At 38.2% G+C, this 19,055-nt stretch overlaps 1 protein-coding gene across 1 annotated transcript in view; it reads right to left on the bottom strand.

Moving 5' to 3' along the window:
- The window catches only part of GPHN (gephyrin), a 1,061,400-nt gene that overhangs the window by 78,627 nt on the left and 963,718 nt on the right, over positions 1-19,055 (bottom strand).

Raw genomic sequence — 19,055 nt, 5'->3', positions numbered from 1 at the left:
GACTCATTGTATCCAAAAAGAAATAAATTTATCAGGTAAGCATAAATTTTATTTTATTTTTTAAGATACGATGAGTCCACGGATTTCATCCTTACTTGTGGGATACAATACCAAAACTATAGTACACGGATGAAACGGGAGGGACAAGACAGGAAACCTAAACAGAAGGCACCACTGCTTGAAGAACTTTCCTCCCAAAAACAGCCTCAGCCGAGGCAAAGGTATCAAATTTGTAAAATTTAGAAAAAGTGTGAAGAGACGACCAAGTTGCAGCTTTGCAAATCTGTTCAACCGAAGAATCATTTTTGAATGCCCATGAGGAAGCCACAGCCCTAGTGGAATGAGCCGTAATTCGTTCTGGAGGCTGCTGTCCAGCAGTCTCATATGCAAAATGGATGATACTCTTCAACCAAAAAGAAAGAGAGGTAGCCGTAGCTTTCTGACCCTTACGTTTCCCTGAAAAAATGACAAATAAAGAAGATGATTGACGAAAATCTTCAGTCACTTGTAAATAGAACTTCAAAGCATGGACCACGTCTAAATTATGTAACAGACGTTCCTTCTTAGAAGGATTAAAACACAAAGAAGGAGCAACAATCTCCTGATTAATATTCTTGTTTGAAACAACTTTTGAAACAACCAGATTTAGTACGTAACACCACCTTATGCGAATGAAAAATAAGATAAGGAGAATCAAATTGTAAAGCCGAAAGCTCAGATACTCTTCGAGCAAAAGAAATAGCAACCAAAAATAAAACTTTCCAAGATAATAACTTAATATCTATGGAATGCATTGGTTCAAAAGGAAACCCCTTGAAGAACTCTAAGAACTAAATTCAAACTCCAAGGAGGAGCAATCGGTCTAAATACAGGCTGACAAAAGGATTGTACATCTGGAACATCTGCCAGACGTTTGTGTAACAAAAACATAAGAACTTACCTGATAAATTCATTTCTTTCATATTAGCAAGAGTCCATGAGCTAGTGACGTATGGGATATACATTCCTACCAGGAGGGGCAAAGTTTCCCAGACCTCAAAATGCCTATAAATACACCCCTCACCACACCCACAATTCAGTTTAACGAATAGCCAAGAAGTGGGGTGATAAGAAAGGAGCGAAAGCATCAAATAAGGAATTCAAATAATTGTGCTTTATACAAAAAAATCATAACCACCACAAAAAGGGTGGGCCTCATGGACTCTTGCTAATATGAAAGAAATGAATTTATCAGGTAATTTCTTACATAAATTATGTTTTCTTTCATGTAATTAGCAAGAGTCCATGAGCTAGTGACGTATGGGATAATAAATACTCAAGATGTGGAACTTCCACGCAAGAGTCACTAGAGAGGGAGGGATAAAATAAAGACAGCCAATTCCGCTGAAAAATTAATCCACTACCCAAATCAAAAAAGTTTCAATTTTTATAATGAAAAAAACTGAAAATATAAGCAGAAGAATCAAACTGAAACAGCTGCCTGAAGTACCATTCAAAACTGCTTCTAAAGAAGAGAAAACATCAAAATGGTAGAACATAGTAAAAGTATGCAAAGAAGACCAAGTCATTGCTTTGCAAATCTGATCAACAGAAGCTTCATTCTTAAAAAGCCCAGGAAGAAGAAACTTACCTAGTAGAATGAGCCGTAATCCTCAGAGGCGGGAGTCCACCTGACTCCAAATAAGCATGATGAATCAAAAGTTTAAGCAAGATGCCAAATAAATGGCAGAAGCCTTTTGACCTTCCTAACACCAGAAAAGATAACAAATAGACTAGAAGACTATCTGAAATCTGAATAGCTTCAACATAAGATTTCAAAACTCTTACCATATCCAAAGAATGTAAGAATCTTACCAAAGAAGTCTTAGGAAAAGACAATAATTCCTCCCTAATGTTGATAGAAATCACAACTTAGGTAAGAATTGAAATGAGGATAGCAAAAACCACCTTATCCTGATGAAAAAATCAGAAAAAGGAGACTCACAAGAAAGAACAGATAATTCAAAAATTGTTCTAGCTGAAGAGATGTCTAAAAAGAACAATACTTTCCATGAAAGTAAATAATGTCTAGAGAAAACATATGCTCAAATAGAAGAGCCTGTAAAGCCTTTAGAACCAAATTAAAACTCCAAGGAGGAGAAATTGGCTTAATGACAGGTTTGATAAGAACCAAAGTCTGAACAAAATAATGAATAACAGGAAGGAACACTGCCTTACCCTGATGAAAAATCAGAAAAGGAGATCCACAAGAAAGAGCAGAAAACTCAGAAACTCTTCTAGCAGAAGAGATAACCAAAAGGAACAATACTTTCCAAGAAAGTACTTTTAATGTCCAGATGGAGGAGCCTGTAAAGCCCTCAGTACCACATTGAGACTCCAAGGAGGAGATATTGACTTAATGACAGGCTTGATACAAACCAAAGCCTGTACAAAACAATGAATATCAGAATGGATAGCAATCTTTCTGTGAAAAAGAACAGAAAGAGTAGAGATTTGTCCTTTCAAAGAACTTGCAGACAAAACCTTATCTAAACCAACCTGAAAAATTGTAAAATTCTAGGAATTCTAAAAGAATGCCAAAAGAATTTATGAGAAGAACACCAAGAAATGTAAGTCTTCCAAACTCGATAATAATTCTTTCTAGAGACAGATTTACAAACCTGTAACATAGTATTAATCACTGAGTCAGAGAAACCTCTATGACTAAGAATCAAACGTTCAATCTCCATACCTTCAAATTAAATGATTTGAGATCTTGATGGAAAAATGGGCCTTGAGATAGAAGGTCTGGTCTTAACGGAAATGTCCAAGGTTGGCAACTGGCCATCCGAATGAGATCCGCATACCAAAACCTGTGAGGCCATGCTGGAACCACCAGCAGTACAAACGAACGCTCCATTAGAATTTTGGAAGAACTAGAGGCGGAAGATATAGACAGAATGATAATTCCAAGGAAGTGTCAATGCATACGCTACTTCCGCCTGAGGATCCCCGGACCTGAAATAGGCCCCTGGGAAGTTCCTTGTTAAGACGAGAGGCCAACAGATCTATTTGTGGAAGCCCTCACATCTGAAAAATTGAAAAACATATCTGGGTAAAGATCATTCTCCCGGATGTAAAGCTTGATTAACAGAGATAATCCGCTTCCCAAACGTCTATACCTGGGAAAAGGACCCCAGAATTTAGATAGTAGCTGGATTTAGCCCAAGCAAATATCCGAGATACTTTTGTCACAGTCTAAAGACTGATAGTCAAACCCTGATGATTGACATACACCACAGATGTGATAATGTCTGAAAAAAACAATAAACGTCTCTTCTTCAAAAGAAACCAACTGAAGAACTCCGGGAATGCACGGAGTTCCAAAATATCAAATGGTAATCTCGCCTCCTGAGATTTTCCAAACCCCTTGTGCTGTCAGAGAACCTCAGACAGCCTCCCAACCTAAAAGACTCGCATCTTGTCAGGGTTGAGCACTGTTTCTTTAAGAGACTGAAGTTTTCTCCTAATTGATTGCTCCTCCTATAAAACAACACAGCACATTGCAATCAGTGCTTGGTATTGTGTTCCAGTATCCACTGAGTACTCCTTGTATTATGCTCTGGATTACAAGTTGTCTAAGCCTCTCTGCCTTATTTTCTAACAGGTTGAAATATCTGCTGGATTTCCTAATACCGGATCCTACTCTCACTTACTTCCTCATTTGATGCCTCTGCAAGATTCCTCAGTGGGGTAAACGAAGATTTATTACCTTCTCTCAGTGTCTCTCTGCTTCAGCAGCAGCCGCTGCTACATTCCAGGCTGTCAGCTCTGCCAGTGACTTCACACGCTCACTTCCTCCTCATTCAGCATTCACACGCTGCCTGCCTGCTCCACATCAGACTTCTCAGCTCCTGCAGCATTTCAGGTACACTCTCTGTAAATACTACTACTGACTGCTTAGCTTGCTACCACTTACAAATATTGCAGTATTTGATTATACATATTTAGGTAGTATTATGCTCTCCATCCTGAAATTATTCTTTGAGTGTGAATCCAGGATCTGTGTACTTTTCTGCACGCTGAGCCAGAGTGTGTTCTGAATAACTTTACCTTACTTCTACCATAGCCCAGTCTTGCTTGCTTCATTTAACAACCTGTGAATCAGAGTTGTTATTAACAACCTGTTTTTACCATAAGGTGGTCTTATATTTCCCTGTCCAATACTTTAATTATTCTGTCAAAAGGTATACAGTGTGTATTTATAAAATAAAGATATAGACTGTGTATATTTTGAAATAATAAAACACTTTATTTTTCAGAATCTGCTTGTCAGTAGTTGATTCAATAAATAAAGTGTAACAACCAAATTTTTACTACTGTTGTGTTCCATATAACAAACATTAATTGAGAGTAACATTATATAATACCAAGCCTAAAAAAATAAAAAAAAAAATAAAAAAAAATTATGGAACCAGTAGATCTTCCACAGGTTGTTTTTAATCTCACGCAAAGGGTTGATCAGTTAGCCCAGGGCTTACACGACTTACAAGTTGAAAATGTTGCACTAAGAAATATTATAAAAGAATCCATTGCACTGAAATCTAGTCAATTTGAGACTATGCTTGAACCACAGGTTTCCTTACCAGAGCATTTCTCAGGCAATAGAAAAATGTACAGGCAGTTTAAAAATGCCTGCCACTTACTCTTTTCCATGAAACCCAGGACTTACCCCACTGAGAGAGTGAAGGTTCTGACCACCATATCATTCCTCAGAGGGGAACCAAGAAACTGGGCTGACAAATTCTTTGAGACAGAGGATCCAATTTTAGGATCACTAGAAGCTTTCTTTGCATCCAAGGATGCATTATTTCAAGATACAGATATCCAGCTCACAGCTGAATCCTCCATGAGAAGCCTCAAACAAGGCAAAAGACCAGTGGAGGAGTATATCACAGACTTTAAACAGTTTTCTGCTGATTCTCTTTGGAATCCCATAGCCTTGCGGAACCAATTCCATATTGGTCTCTCTGAGGCTTTGAAAGACGAATTTGCTAGGATTGAACAACCAAAAACTCTAGACACCTTTATGAGAATGGCTAGTCAAATTGACCGCCGCCTCCGTGAGAGAAAAGCGGAAAAATCAGCAACAGATTTAAAACCTAAAATTTCATACTCTGCTACTACCAGTCCTTACTACGCCTCCGCTAAACCTCAGCCTGAGGCAATGGAGATAGGAATCCTCAGAGGACCACTCAGTCCTGAAGAGAAATTACGCCGTAGGATGAAGAATCTTTGTTTATACTGTGCCAGTCCTACTCACAATGTTCAAGACTGCACAGTCTTGTTAAAGTCTAAGAAATGTAAGTTTAAACTTATTAATTCATCTGTACATTCTCAGTTAAAGACATCTTATTGCACGCTGTCTCTTTCTCTACAGCTGGAACAAAGTCTACTGAAAATTGATGACGCTATCATTGATTCAGGGGCTACTGGTAACTACTTAGATCTTCACTATTGTCTTCAGAATCGTATCCCCTTGATCTGCAAGAAGACACCAGTCCCCATCAAAGTAATCGATGGATCACCCATGGTTTCTGGTCCCATAACCCATGAGACCATACCTGTTTTTGTGAATATCTGTGGACATACAGAATTGATGTCCTTAGATGTCTTACCCTCTCCTCATTTCACTTTGGTTCTTGGGATGAAGTGGTTGCAACTTCATAACCCAACTATTGTTTGGTCCCCTTTTGAAATAAAGTTTAATTCAGATTATTGCAGAAATACTTGTCTCACTGGTCATTTATTAATGCAAACTCATACAACAATAGATAACCTACCCAATGAATATTCTGATTTTAAAGATGTGTTTAGTAAGACAGAGGCAGAGAACTTGCCACCTCATAGGATATATGACTGTCCGATAGACCTTCAACCTGGTGCCAAGATCCCTTACGGTCATCTCTATCCTCTCAGCCCCCCTGAATTGGAGCATTTGAAAGAATATTTAGAGGAGAACTTAAGGAAAACATAATTTATGTAAGAACTTACCTGATAAATTCATTTCTTTCATATTAACAAGAGTCCATGAGCTAGTGACGTATGGGATATACATTCCTACCAGGAGGGGCAAAGTTTCCCAAACCTTAAAATGCCTATAAATACACCCCTCACCACACCCACAAATCAGTTTAACGAATAGCCAAGAAGTGGGGTGATAAGAAAAAAAGTGCGAAGCATATAAAATAAGGAATTGGAATAATTGTGCTTTATACAAAAAAATCATAACCACCACAAAAAAGGGTGGGCCTCATGGACTCTTGTTAATATGAAAGAAATGAATTTATCAGGTAAGTTCTTACATAAATTATGTTTTCTTTCATGTAATTAACAAGAGTCCATGAGCTAGTGACGTATGGGATAATGACTACCCAAGATGTGGATCTTTCCACGCAAGAGTCACTAGAGAGGGAGGGATAAAATAAAGACAGCCAATTCCTGCTGAAAATAATCCACACCCAAAATAAAGTTTAACAAAAAACATAAGCAGAAGATTCAAACTGAAACCGCTGCCTGAAGAACTTTTCTACCAAAAACTGCTTCAGAAGAAGAAAAGACATCAAAATGGTAGAATTTAGTAAAAGTATGCAAAGAGGACCAAGTTGCTGCTTTGCAGATCTGGTCAACCGAAGCTTCATTCCTAAACGCCCAGGAAGTAGATACTGACCTAGTAGAATGAGCTGTAATTCTCTGAGGCGGAATTTTACCCGACTCAACATAGGCAAGATGAATTAAAGATTTCAACCAAGATGCCAAAGAAATGGCAGAAGCTTTCTGGCCTTTCCTAGAACCGGAAAAGATAACAAATAGACTAGAAGTCTTACGGAAAGATTTCGTAGCTTCAACATAATATTTCAAAGCTCTAACAACATCCAAAGAATGCAATGATTTCTCCTTAGAATTCTTAGGATTAGGACATAATGAAGGAACCACAATTTCTCTACTAATGTTGTTGGAATTCACAACTTTAGGTAAAAATTCAAAAGAAGTTCGCAACACCGCCTTATCCTGATGAAAAATCAGAAAAGGAGACTCACACGAAAGAGCAGATAATTCAGAAACTCTTCTAGCAGAAGAGATGGCCAAAAGGAACAAAACTTTCCAAGAAAGTAATTTAATGTCCAATGAATGCATAGGTTCAAACGGAGGAGCTTGAAGAGCCCCCAGAACCAAATTCAAACTCCAAGGAGGAGAAATTGACTTAATGACAGGTTTTATACGAACCAGAGCTTGTACAAAACAATGAATATCAGGAAGAATAGCAATCTTTCTGTGAAAAAGAACAGAAAGAGCGGAGATTTGTCCTTTCAAAGAACTTGCGGACAAACCCTTATCTTAACCATCCTGAAGAAACTGTAAAATTCTCGGTATTCTAAAAGAATGCCAAGAAAAATGATGAGAAAGACACCAAGAAATATAAGTCTTCCAGACTCTATAATATATCTCTCGAGATACAGATTTACGAGCCTGTAACATAGTATTAATCACGGAGTCAGAGAAACCTCTATGACCAAGAATCAAGCGTTCAATCTCCATACCTTTAAATTTAAGGATTTCAGATCCGGATGGAAAAAAGGACCTTGTGACAGAAGGTCTGGTCTTAACGGAAGAGTCCATGGTTGGCAAGATGCCATCCGGACAAGATCCGCATACCAAAACCTGTGAGGCCATGCCGGAGCTATTAGCAGAACAAACGAGCATTCCCTCAGAATCTTGGAGATTACTCTTGGAAGAAGAACTAGAGGCGGAAAGATATAGGCAGGATGATACTTCCAAGGAAGTGATAATGCATCCACTGCCTCCGCCTGAGGATCCCGGGATCTGGACAGATACCTGGGAAGTTTCTTGTTTAGATGAGAGGCCATCAGATCTATCTCTGGGAGCCCCCACATTTGAACAATCTGAAGAAATACCTCTGGGTGAAGAGACCATTCGCCCGGATGCAACGTTTGGCGACTGAGATAATCCGCTTCCCAATTGTCTACACCTGGGATATGAACCGCAGAGATTAGACAGGAGCTGGATTCCGCCCAAACCAAAATTCGAGATACTTCTTTCATAGCCAGAGGACTGTGAGTCCCTCCTTGATGATTGATGTATGCCACAGTTGTGACATTGTCTGTCTGAAAACAAATGAACGATTCTCTCGTCAGAAGAGGCCAAAACTGAAGAGCTCTGAAAACTGCACGGAGTTCCAAGATATTGATCGGTAATCTCACCTCCTGAGATTCCCAAACTCCTTGTGCCGTCAGAGATCCCCACACAGCTCCCCAACCTGTGAGACTTGCATCTGTTGAAATTACAGTCCAGGTCGGAAGAACAAAAGAAGCCCCCTGAATTAAACGAAGATGATCTGTCCACCACGTTAGAGAGTGCCGAACAATCGGTTTTAAAGATATTAATTGATATATCTTCGTGTAATCCCTGCACCATTGGTTCAGCATACAGAGCTGAAGTGGTCGCATGTGAAAACGAGCAAAGGGGATCGCGTCCGATGCAGCAGTCATAAGACCTAGAATTTCCATGCATAAGGCTACCGAAGGGAATGATTGAGACTGAAGGTTTCGACAGGCTGTAATCAGTTTTAGACGTCTCTTGTCTGTTAAAGACAGAGTCATGGACACTGAATCTATCTGGAAACCCAGAAAGGTTACCCTTGTTTGAGGAATCAAAGAACTTTTTGGTAAATTGATCCTCCAACCATGATCTTGAAGAAACAACACAAGTCGATTCGTATGAGACTCTGCTAAATGTAAAGACTGAGCAAGTACCAAGATATCGTCCAAATAAGGAAATACCACAATACCCTGTTCTCTGATTACAGACAGAAGGGCACCGAGAATCTTTGTGAAAATTCTTGGAGCTGTAGCAAGGCCAAACGGTAGAGCCACAAATTGGTAATGCTTGTCTAGAAAAGAGAATCTCAGGAACTGATAATGATCTGGATGAATCGGAATATGCAGATATGCATCCTGTAAATCTATTGTGGACATATAATTCCCTTGCTGAACAAAAGGCAATATAGTCCTTACAGTTACCATCTTGAACGTTGGTATCCTTACATAACGATTCAATAATTTTAGATCCAGAACTGGTCTGAAGGAATTCTCCTTCTTTGGTACAATGAAGAGATTTGAATAAAACCCCATCCCCTGTTCCGGAACTGGAACTGGCATAATTACTCCAGCCAACTCTAGATCTGAAACACAATTCAGAAATGCTTGAGCTTTCACTGGATTTACTGGGACATGGGAAAGAAAAAATCTCTTTGCAGGAGGTCTCATCTTGAAACCAATTCTGTACCCTTCTGAAACAATGTTCTGAATCCAAAGATTGTGAACAGAATTGATCCAAATTTCTTTGAAAAAACGTAACCTGCCCCCTACCAGCTGAACTGGAATGAGGGCCGTACCTTCATGTGAACTTAGAAGCAGGCTTTGCCTTTCTAGCAGGCTTGGATTTATTCCAGACTGGAGATGGTTTCCAAACTGAAACTGCTCCTGAGGACGAAGGATCAGGCTTTTGTTCTTTGTTGAAACGAAAGGAACGAAAACGATTGTTAGCCCTGTTTTTACCTTTAGACTTCTTATCCTGTGGTAAAAAAGTTCCTTTCCCACCAGTAACAGTTGAAATAATAGAATCCAACTGAGAACCAAATAATTTGTTTCCCTGGAAAGAAATGGAAAGTAGAGTTGATTTAGAAGCCATATCAGCATTCCAGGTCTTAAGCCATAAAGCTCTTCTGGCTAAGATAGCCAGAGACATAAACCTAACATCAACTCTAATAATATCAAAAATGGCATCACAGATGAAATTATTAGCATGCTGGAGAAGAATAATAATATCATGAGAATCACGATTTGTTACTTGTTGCGCTAGAGTTTCCAACCAAAAAGTTGAAGCTGCAGCAACATCAGCCAATGATATAGCAGGTCTAAGAAGATTACCTGAACATAGATAAGCTTTTCTTAGAAAAGATTCAATTTTTCTATCTAAAGGATCCTTAAACGAGGTACCATCTGACGTAGGAATGGTAGTACGTTTAGCAAGGGTAGAAATAGCCCCATCAACTTTAGGGATTTTGTCCCAAAATTCTAACCTGTCAGGCGGAACAGGATATAATTGCTTAAAACGTTTAGAAGGAGTAAATGAATTACCCAATTTATCCCATTCCTTAGAAATTACTGCAGAAATAGCATTAGGAACAGGAAAGACTTCTGGAATAACCGCAGGAGCTTTAAAAACCTTATCCAAACGTATAGAATTAGTATCAAGAGGACTAGAATCCTCTATTTCTAAAGCAATAAGTACTTCTTTAAGTAAAGAGCGAATAAATTCCATCTTAAATAAATATGAAGATTTATCAGCATCAATCTCTGAGATAGAATCCTCTGAACCAGAAGAGTCCAAAGAATCAGAATGATGGTGTTCATTTAAAAATTCATCTGTAGAGAGAGAAGATTTAAAAGACTTTTTACGTTTACTAGAAGGAGAAATAACAGACAAAGCCTTCTTTATGGATTCAGAAACAAAATCTCTTATGTTATCAGGAACATTCTGCACCTTAGATGTTGAGGGAACTGCAACAGGCAATGGTACATCACTAAAGGAAATATTATCTGCTTTAACAAGTTTGTCATGACAATTATTACAAACAACAGCTGGAGGAATAGCTACCAAAAGTTTACAGCAGATACACTTAGCTTTGGTAGATCCAGCAGGCAGTGGTTTTCCTGTAGTATCTTCTGGCTCAGATGCAACGTGAGACATCTTGCAATATGTAAGAGAAAAAAACAACATATAAAGCAAAATAGATCAAATTCCTTATAAGACAGTTTCAGGAATGGGAAAAAAAAAATGCCAAACATCAAGCTTCTAGCAACCAGAAGCAAATGAAAAATGAGACTGAAATAATGTGGAGACAAAAGCGACGCCCATATTTTTTGGCGCCAAATAAGACGCCCACATTATTTGGCGCCTAAATGCTTTTGGCGCCAAAAATGACGCCACATCCAGAACGCCGACATCTTTGGCGCAAAATAACGTCAAGAATGACGCAACTTCCGGCGACACGTATGACGCCGGAAACGGAAAAGAATTTTTGCGCCAAAAAAGTCCGCGCCAAGAATGACGCAATAAAATGAAGCATTTTCAGCCCCCGCGAGCCTAACAGCCCACAGGGAAAAAAGTCAAATTTTTAAGGTAAGAAAAATATGATAATTTAAAGCATAATCCCAAATATGAAACTGACTGTCTGGAAATAAGGAAAGTTGAACATTCTGAGTCAAGGCAAATAAATGTTTGAATACATATATTTAGAACTTTATAAATAAAGTGCCCAACCATAGCTTAGAGTGTCACAGAAAATAAGACTTACTTACCCCAGGACACTCATCTACATGTTTGTAGAAAGCCAAACCAGTACTGAAACGAGAATCAGTAGAGGAAATGGTAAATATAAGAGTATATCGTCGATCTGAAAAGGGAGGTAAGAGATGAATCTCTACGACCGATAACAGAGAACCTTATGAAATAGACCCCGTAGAAGGAGATCACTGCATTCAATAGGCAATACTCTCTTCACATCCCTCTGACATTCACTGCACGCTGAGAGGAAAACCGGGCTCCAACTTGCTGCGGAGCGCATATCAACGTAGAATCTAGCACAAACTTACTTCACCACCTCCCTTGGAGGCAAAGTTTGTAAAAACTGATTTGTGGGTGTGGTGAGGGGTGTATTTATAGGCATTTTAAGGTTTGGGAAACTTTGCCCCTCCTGGTAGGAATGTATATCCCATACGTCACTAGCTCATGGACTCTTGTTAATTACATGAAAGAAAGGATTTATTAGAGCTTCCACTTCTCCAGCTGGAGCTGGGATATTCTTCGTGCGAAATAAAGATTCCAGTCTAAGACCCATTATTGATTACCGCAAACTCAATAAATGTACAATTAAGAATCGTTATCCATTACCCTTAATTCCAGAAATGATCGAAAGACTTTCTGATGCCACCATCTTCACCAAGTTTGATTTAAGAGGGGCATATAATTTAATAAGGATAAAGGAGGGCCATGAGTGGCTGACGGCATTCAGGACCAGGTATGGTCTTTTCGAATACCTGGTAATGCCTTTCGGCCTGTGTAATGCCCCCGCTACGTTCCAGCACTTTATCAACGATGTGTTCAGAGATCTGTTGGACGTATGTCTTGTAATATATTTGGATGACATTCTCATTTATTCTAGAACCAGAGAAGAACATGTAAAACATGTTCGTCAAGTTCTTTCCCGGCTTAGAGTGCATAGACTATATGCAAAGCCTGAAAAATGCATGTTCCACACAGATCAAGTATCCTTCTTGGGCTATAACATCTCCCCCTTAGGTATTCAAATGCAGACTGAAAAGGTAAACGCAGTTCTCGATTGGCCTCAACCTAAATCAAGGAAGGATGTACAGCGGTTTTTAGGTTTTTCGAACTACTATAGAAAATTCATCAAAAACTTCTCTTCTATAGTCAAGCCTTTAACACTTTTAACTGGCAGTACAACACCTTTCATCTGGAATGCTCAGGCAGAGAAAGCTTTCCAAATTTTAAAAAGAAAATTCACATCAGCTCCCATTTTGCATTTTCCCAAACCTCAGTACCAGTACACGTTAGAAGTCGATTCTTCGGATTATGCAATTGGAGCCGTTCTCTCTCAGCAAAGTTCTTTAAGTCAACCTCTACATCCCATCTCCTTTTACTCCAAATTAATGTCACCTGCTGAGAGAAACTACGCTATCGGAGACAAAGAACTCTTAGCAATCCGCCGATCCCTCGAACATTGGAGACATCTGCTCGAAGGAACTACCATACCTATTAACATCTTTACTGATCATAAAAATTTGCAGTATCTCCAAAGAAACAAAACTCTCTCAGCCCGACAGGTTCGTTGGAGCCTCTATTTTGATCGCTTTAACTTTTCCATCATTTACAGACCAGCAGATAAAAACGGAAAGGCCGATGCCTTATCCCGTTCACTCATAAAATCTGAAGAGCTCCCACTCAGATCCAGCATCATACCTCCTGATTGTTTTGTTGGACTGATAACTCCAATCATCTCTGAACTCAAAACTTACTACAAAGATGTTCCAATACCTCCTAAACCAGAACTCCATAAGTCCGCCGGATTATATTACCACAGGAGTAAATTGTATCTTCCTCCTCATTTGCAGTTACAGATGATAAAAGCCTCTCATGATACCCCTCTTTCCGGACACCCTGGCATTCGTAGGACTATGGAACGCCTCTCACGAACCTTTTGGTGGCCAAAGATGAGGGAGACTATTCAAGAGTACATAAAGACCTGCAAGGTTTGTACCACCTCCAAACCAGATCGCAAAGCTCCTTATGGATTACTCATGCCTCTTCCTGTTCCCGAAAGACCCTGGTACCATGTCTCCATGGATTTCATCGTTGATTTGCCTCTTTCAAACAAACTACAATATTTGTAGTCATTGACTTATTCACAAAGATGGCTCATTTCATCCCCTATCACAAACTCCCCACTTCCTCTGAAACAGCTCTACTGTTTATTGATAATATAGTCAAGTTACATGGCATACCTCCTATATTAACTAGTGACAGAGGAACACAATTTACCTCAAAATTTTGGACCAAACTATGTGAAGTAACCCAGATTGATCACCGCTTTACTACAGCTTATCACCCCCAAACAAACGGGCAGGCAGAAAGACTGAATCAGTGGCTAGAACATTACTTAAGATGTTATTGTTCTTATCACCAATCAGATTGGATGAAATTCCTATCAATGGCTGAATATGCATACAATAATTCCTTGAACGCCTCCACAAAGATGACGCCCTTCTATGCGAATTATGCCTATCACCCTGACTTCACTTTTACTTCACACAACCCCTCTGATTCCCCATTGGTTGATGATATTGTCAATACAATACAAGAAAACTTTAAATTCATTCAAGACAATATTCTTTCAGCACAGAAGACACAGAAACACTACTACGACCTCAGAAGGAGACCATCTCCTGACTATGTTGTGGGTGATTTGGTCTGGTTATCCACAAAAAACTTAAAACTCCAAATACCCTCTAAAAAATTGGCAAGCTTGTTCATAGGTGCATTCCCAATAGAACGCATCATCAATAAGAATGCCATCCGATTACAACTTCCCAACAACATTAAGATTCATCCAACAGTTCACGTTTCCCTTCTAAAACCTTATGCCCGCACAAGGGATCAGCGAATTCTTCTACCACCTGTTGCTACCACCCTCGGTCAGGATGAATATGAAGTTGAATCCATTTTGGATTCCAGATTTTATAAGGGGGTCTTACAATATCTGGTTAGGTGGAAAAATTATTCACCTGACGAGGACACCTGGGAACCCATCACCAACTTGAATGCTCCTCGCCTTACGTCTCAATTTCATCGCAGGCATCCTGATCGACCCCGTCCTACCGCTGTGGAACAGCTGCCTTGAGCGGGGGGTCATGTCAGGGTTGAGCACTGTTTCTTTAAGAGACTGAAGTTTTCTCCTAATTGATTGCTCCTCCTATAAAACAACACAGCACATTGCAATCAGTGCTTGGTATTGTGTTCCAGTATCCACTGAGAACTCCTTGTATTATGCTCTGGATTACAAGTTGTCTAAGCCTCTCTGCCTTATTTTCTAACAGGTTGAAATATCTGCTGGATTTCCTAATACCGGATCCTACTCTCACTTACTTCCTCATTTGATGCCTCTGCAAGATTCCTCAGTGGGGTAAACGAAGATTTATTACCTTCTCTCAGTGTCTCTCTGCTTCAGCAGCAGCCGCTGCTACATTCCAGGCTGTCAGCTCTGCCAGTGACTTCACACGCTCACTTCCTCCTCATTCAGCATTCACACGCTGCCTGCCTGCTCCACATCAGACTTCTCAGCTCCTGCAGCATTTCAGGTACACTCTCTGCAAATACTACTACTGACTGCTTAGCTTGCTACCACTTACAAATATTGCAGTATTTGATTATACATATTTAGGTAGTATTATGCTCTCCATCCTGAAATTATTCTTTGAGTGTGAATCCAGGATCTGTGTACTTTTCTGCACGCTGAGCCAGAGTGTGTTCTGAATAACTTTACCTTACTTCTACCATAGCCCAGTCTTGCTTGCTTCATTTAACAACCTGTGAATCAGAGTTGTTATTAACAACCTGTTTTTACCATAAGGTGGTCTTATATTTCCCTGTCCAATACTTTAATTATTCTGTCAAAAGGTATACAGTGTGTGTTTATAAAATAAAGATATAGACTGTATATTTTGAAATAATAAAACACTTTATTTTTCAGAATCTGCTTGTCAGTAGTTGATTCAATAAATAAAGTGTAACAACCAAATTTTTACTACTGTTGTGTTCCATATAACAAACATTAATTGAGAGTAACATTATACATCTATAGAGATCATGGTCCAGGTTGAAAGAATCGAAGAGACCTGTAGAAATAAATGATGGTGATCTTAACCACCGAATCAAAGATAGATAAACATAGAATTCGAAGATTTAAAAAGTGAAATCCTAGAATCCCTGCACCATTATTCAGCATAAAAAACAGGAAAGGTTTTCTATGAAAATGAACAAAGGGAATTAAATCCAATGCTGCAGCCATAAGACCTAAATTTCCATGCATATATAGCAACTGAAGGAAATAATAGAGACTGAAGGTACCGACAGACAGAACCCAATAAAAAGTCACTTGTCTGTTAGAGACAAAGACAGTGACACAATCTATCTGGAAACCTAAAAAAGGTGACCCTTGTGTGAGGAATCAAGAGCTTTTGATAAAAAGATCCTCTAACCATGTCTTGAAAAATCAAAGTTGAATCATATGAGATTCCGTAGTCTCAGAAAATAAAAATAATCTGAATGAAAACAGAAAATGAAGATATGCATCTATTGTATCTAATGAAAACAAATAATGCAATCAGTGACCAAAAAAAAAGGCAGAATAGACCATATAAATACCAATCTAAAAGATGGTACATAATAAAAAGATTTTCTATCTTTGGAACAATGAATAGTTTTGAATAAAAACCCCAAAACCCAGTTCCTAAAAATGGAACTGGAATAAATACCCCAGAAGATTCCAGATCTGAGCAGCGCTTGAGCCCCAACAGTTGATCAGCCGCACTTCAACATTACCCAAAATATATAGGAAAATGTTAGCCTTACTGGAATAGCTGGAATATAATAGAGAGAAAAAGACCTCTCATAGACGGTTTAACTCTAAATTTAATTCTGTACCAAAATCTAAGAAATTTGGACCGAATAGAACCAAAAAACTTCCAATTAAAAACATGTTACTTGGATAAGAATTAGAATTTTGTTCCTTAGTAAGAACAACCAAACTAAAATAAGCTTAAAGTTTTAGTCTTAGAACTCAATCTTGAAGCCCAGAGTAACAGTTAAGAATTGAATCCAAAATGAACCAAATAATTGATTATCTTGGAAAAAAAGAAATAAGGATTTTTTTAGAAATCACAAAATTCTTCTAGCTAAAAACAGCTAAAGACATAGATTAAAACCTCATTTGTGAAAATATTCAATAAAATGAAGATACAAATGAAATTATTAGCATGTTAATCCAGTTAAAAGACCAGTCAACACACCAGACTTGCATAAACAAATGCAAGACAACAAGACAAATGCAACAGCAACCAGTCTGAACCTCAAATGAGCAGTAGACTTTGTCCCTTAACAATGCTAAATAAAAACATAATCTGATACTTGATTTTAAAGTAAACAGAAAAAATGAAGCAATTGCAACATCATTCAAATAAAACACAGGTCCAAGAAAAATACCTGAAAAATAATTTTCCTTAAATAGGATACAACCACCTAAAGGAAAAATAAATACTATTTTGCTATAGAAACAATAGCATAATTAGCAGGAGTAGAGATAGCCCCATTAAATTGGAGAACCATCAAAATTGAAATGAACTGCCAGCAAAGAATATAATTTAAAACCTTTAAAGAAGGAATAAAAGAAAATCCCCAGCCTATTCCATTCCCTAGTATGAGGAACTGGAAAAAAACCTCTGAAAATACAGAAGAATAAATAAGAAGAAATAAAATGTTAGTCTTGAAATAACTAATTACCTTAATATCCAAAATAATCAACACCTTTTCAACAAAGAACAAATGTACTTTAAAAAATAAAAAAGTGGATTTGATAGTGTCAATATCTGATTAAGAAAACTTCAATAATTAAAAAAGAAGTTTGAAAAAGACCTACATTTTTTTATTAGAAGGCACGATGTCAGACAAAGCCTTTAAAATAGAATCAGAAAAATATTCTTATAAATCTTCTACGTAATTCTTGTACATAAGATGTAAAAAGAATAGCAAATATATAAAGCATAAATACTAACGGATTCTGCATGTAAAAGTTTATCATGATAACTTATTACAAACCATAGATAAAGAAAAAACATTCATAACATTTTTAAAATAAATAAACTTAGCTTTGGTAGGACTGAACTTCAGTCAAAAGGAATCCCTTAGAACGATTTTGAAACAGGAACAGTGAAATCTTGCAATATGTAATAGAAAAAAACAATATTTAAAGCAAAATTATCAAATTCCTTAAATGACAGTTTCAGGAATGGGAAAAGAAATGCAAAATCATAAGCTTCTAAAAACCAGAAGCAATAAAAAAGTGAGATTTAAATAACCACATTTTTTGGCGCCAAAAATGACGCCCACATTATTGGCGCTAAATACAACGCCCATATTCTTTGGCGCCAAGTATGACGCCACATCCTCTGACGCCGAAAACCGACGCCCACATTTTTTGGCGGGAAAAAACGTCTGAATACACATGCGTCAAAAAATGACGTTTACAGAATACAACTTCCGGCGTCAACTACGGCGCCGGAAATGACAAATTTTTTTGCGCCAAAAAAGTCAGCGCCAAGAATGACGCAATAAAAAGAAACATTTTCTGCCCCCGCGAGCCTAACAGCACGCAGGGAAAATGGTCAATTGAGAATTTTCAAGGTAATGAAAAATAAATTGAATTAAAATGCATTATCCCAAATAATGAAACTGACAGTCTGAATTATAAAGGAATACTGATTATCCTGAATCATGGCAAATATAAGTTTAAAGACATATATTTAGAACTTAACATATAAAGTGCCCAACCATAGCTTAGAGTGTCACAAAAAATAAGATTTACTTACCCCAGGACACTCATCTACATATAGTAGATAGCCAAACCAGTACTGAAACGAGAATCAGTAGAGGTAATGGTATATAAGAGTATATCGTTGATCTGAAAAGGGAGGTAAGAGATGAATCTCTACGACCGATAACAGAGAACCTATGAAATAGATCCTGTAGAAGGAGACCATGGTATTCAAATAGGCAATACTCTTTTCACATCCCTCTGACATTCACTGCACTCTGAGAGGAAAACCGGGCTCCAGCCTGCTGTGAAGCGCATATCAACAAAGAATCTAGCACAAACTTACTTCACCACCTCCACGGGAGGCAAAGTTTGTAAAACTGAATTGTGGGTGTGGTGAGGGGTGTATTTATAGGCATTTTGAGGTCTTGGAAACTTTGCCCCTCCTGGTAGGAATGTATATCCCATACGTCACTAGCTCATGGACTCTTGCTAATTACATGAAAGAAATAGATAAAAGCAGAAATCTGTCCCTTTAAGGAACTTGCTGACAACCCCATCTCCAATCCCTCTTGGAGAAAAGACAAAATCCTGGGAATCCTAACCCTACTCCATGAGTAGCCCTTGGATTCACACCAATAAAGATATTTACGCCATATCTTATGGTAAATTTTCCTAGTAACAGGCTTAAGTGCCTGAATTAAAGTATATATGACAGAATCAGAAAAACCTTGCTTAGATAAAATTAAGTGTTCAATCTCCACGCAGTCAGCTTCAGAGAAAATAGATTTGGATGATGGAAGGGACCCTGAATGAGAAGGTCTCT

This window comes from Bombina bombina, chromosome 1 (genome assembly GCF_027579735.1).
Source record: "Bombina bombina isolate aBomBom1 chromosome 1, aBomBom1.pri, whole genome shotgun sequence".
Lineage (NCBI taxonomy): Eukaryota > Metazoa > Chordata > Amphibia > Anura > Bombinatoridae > Bombina > Bombina bombina.
Note: the sequence above shows the minus strand (reverse complement) of the source record. Positions and strands in the feature narration are given on the sequence as shown.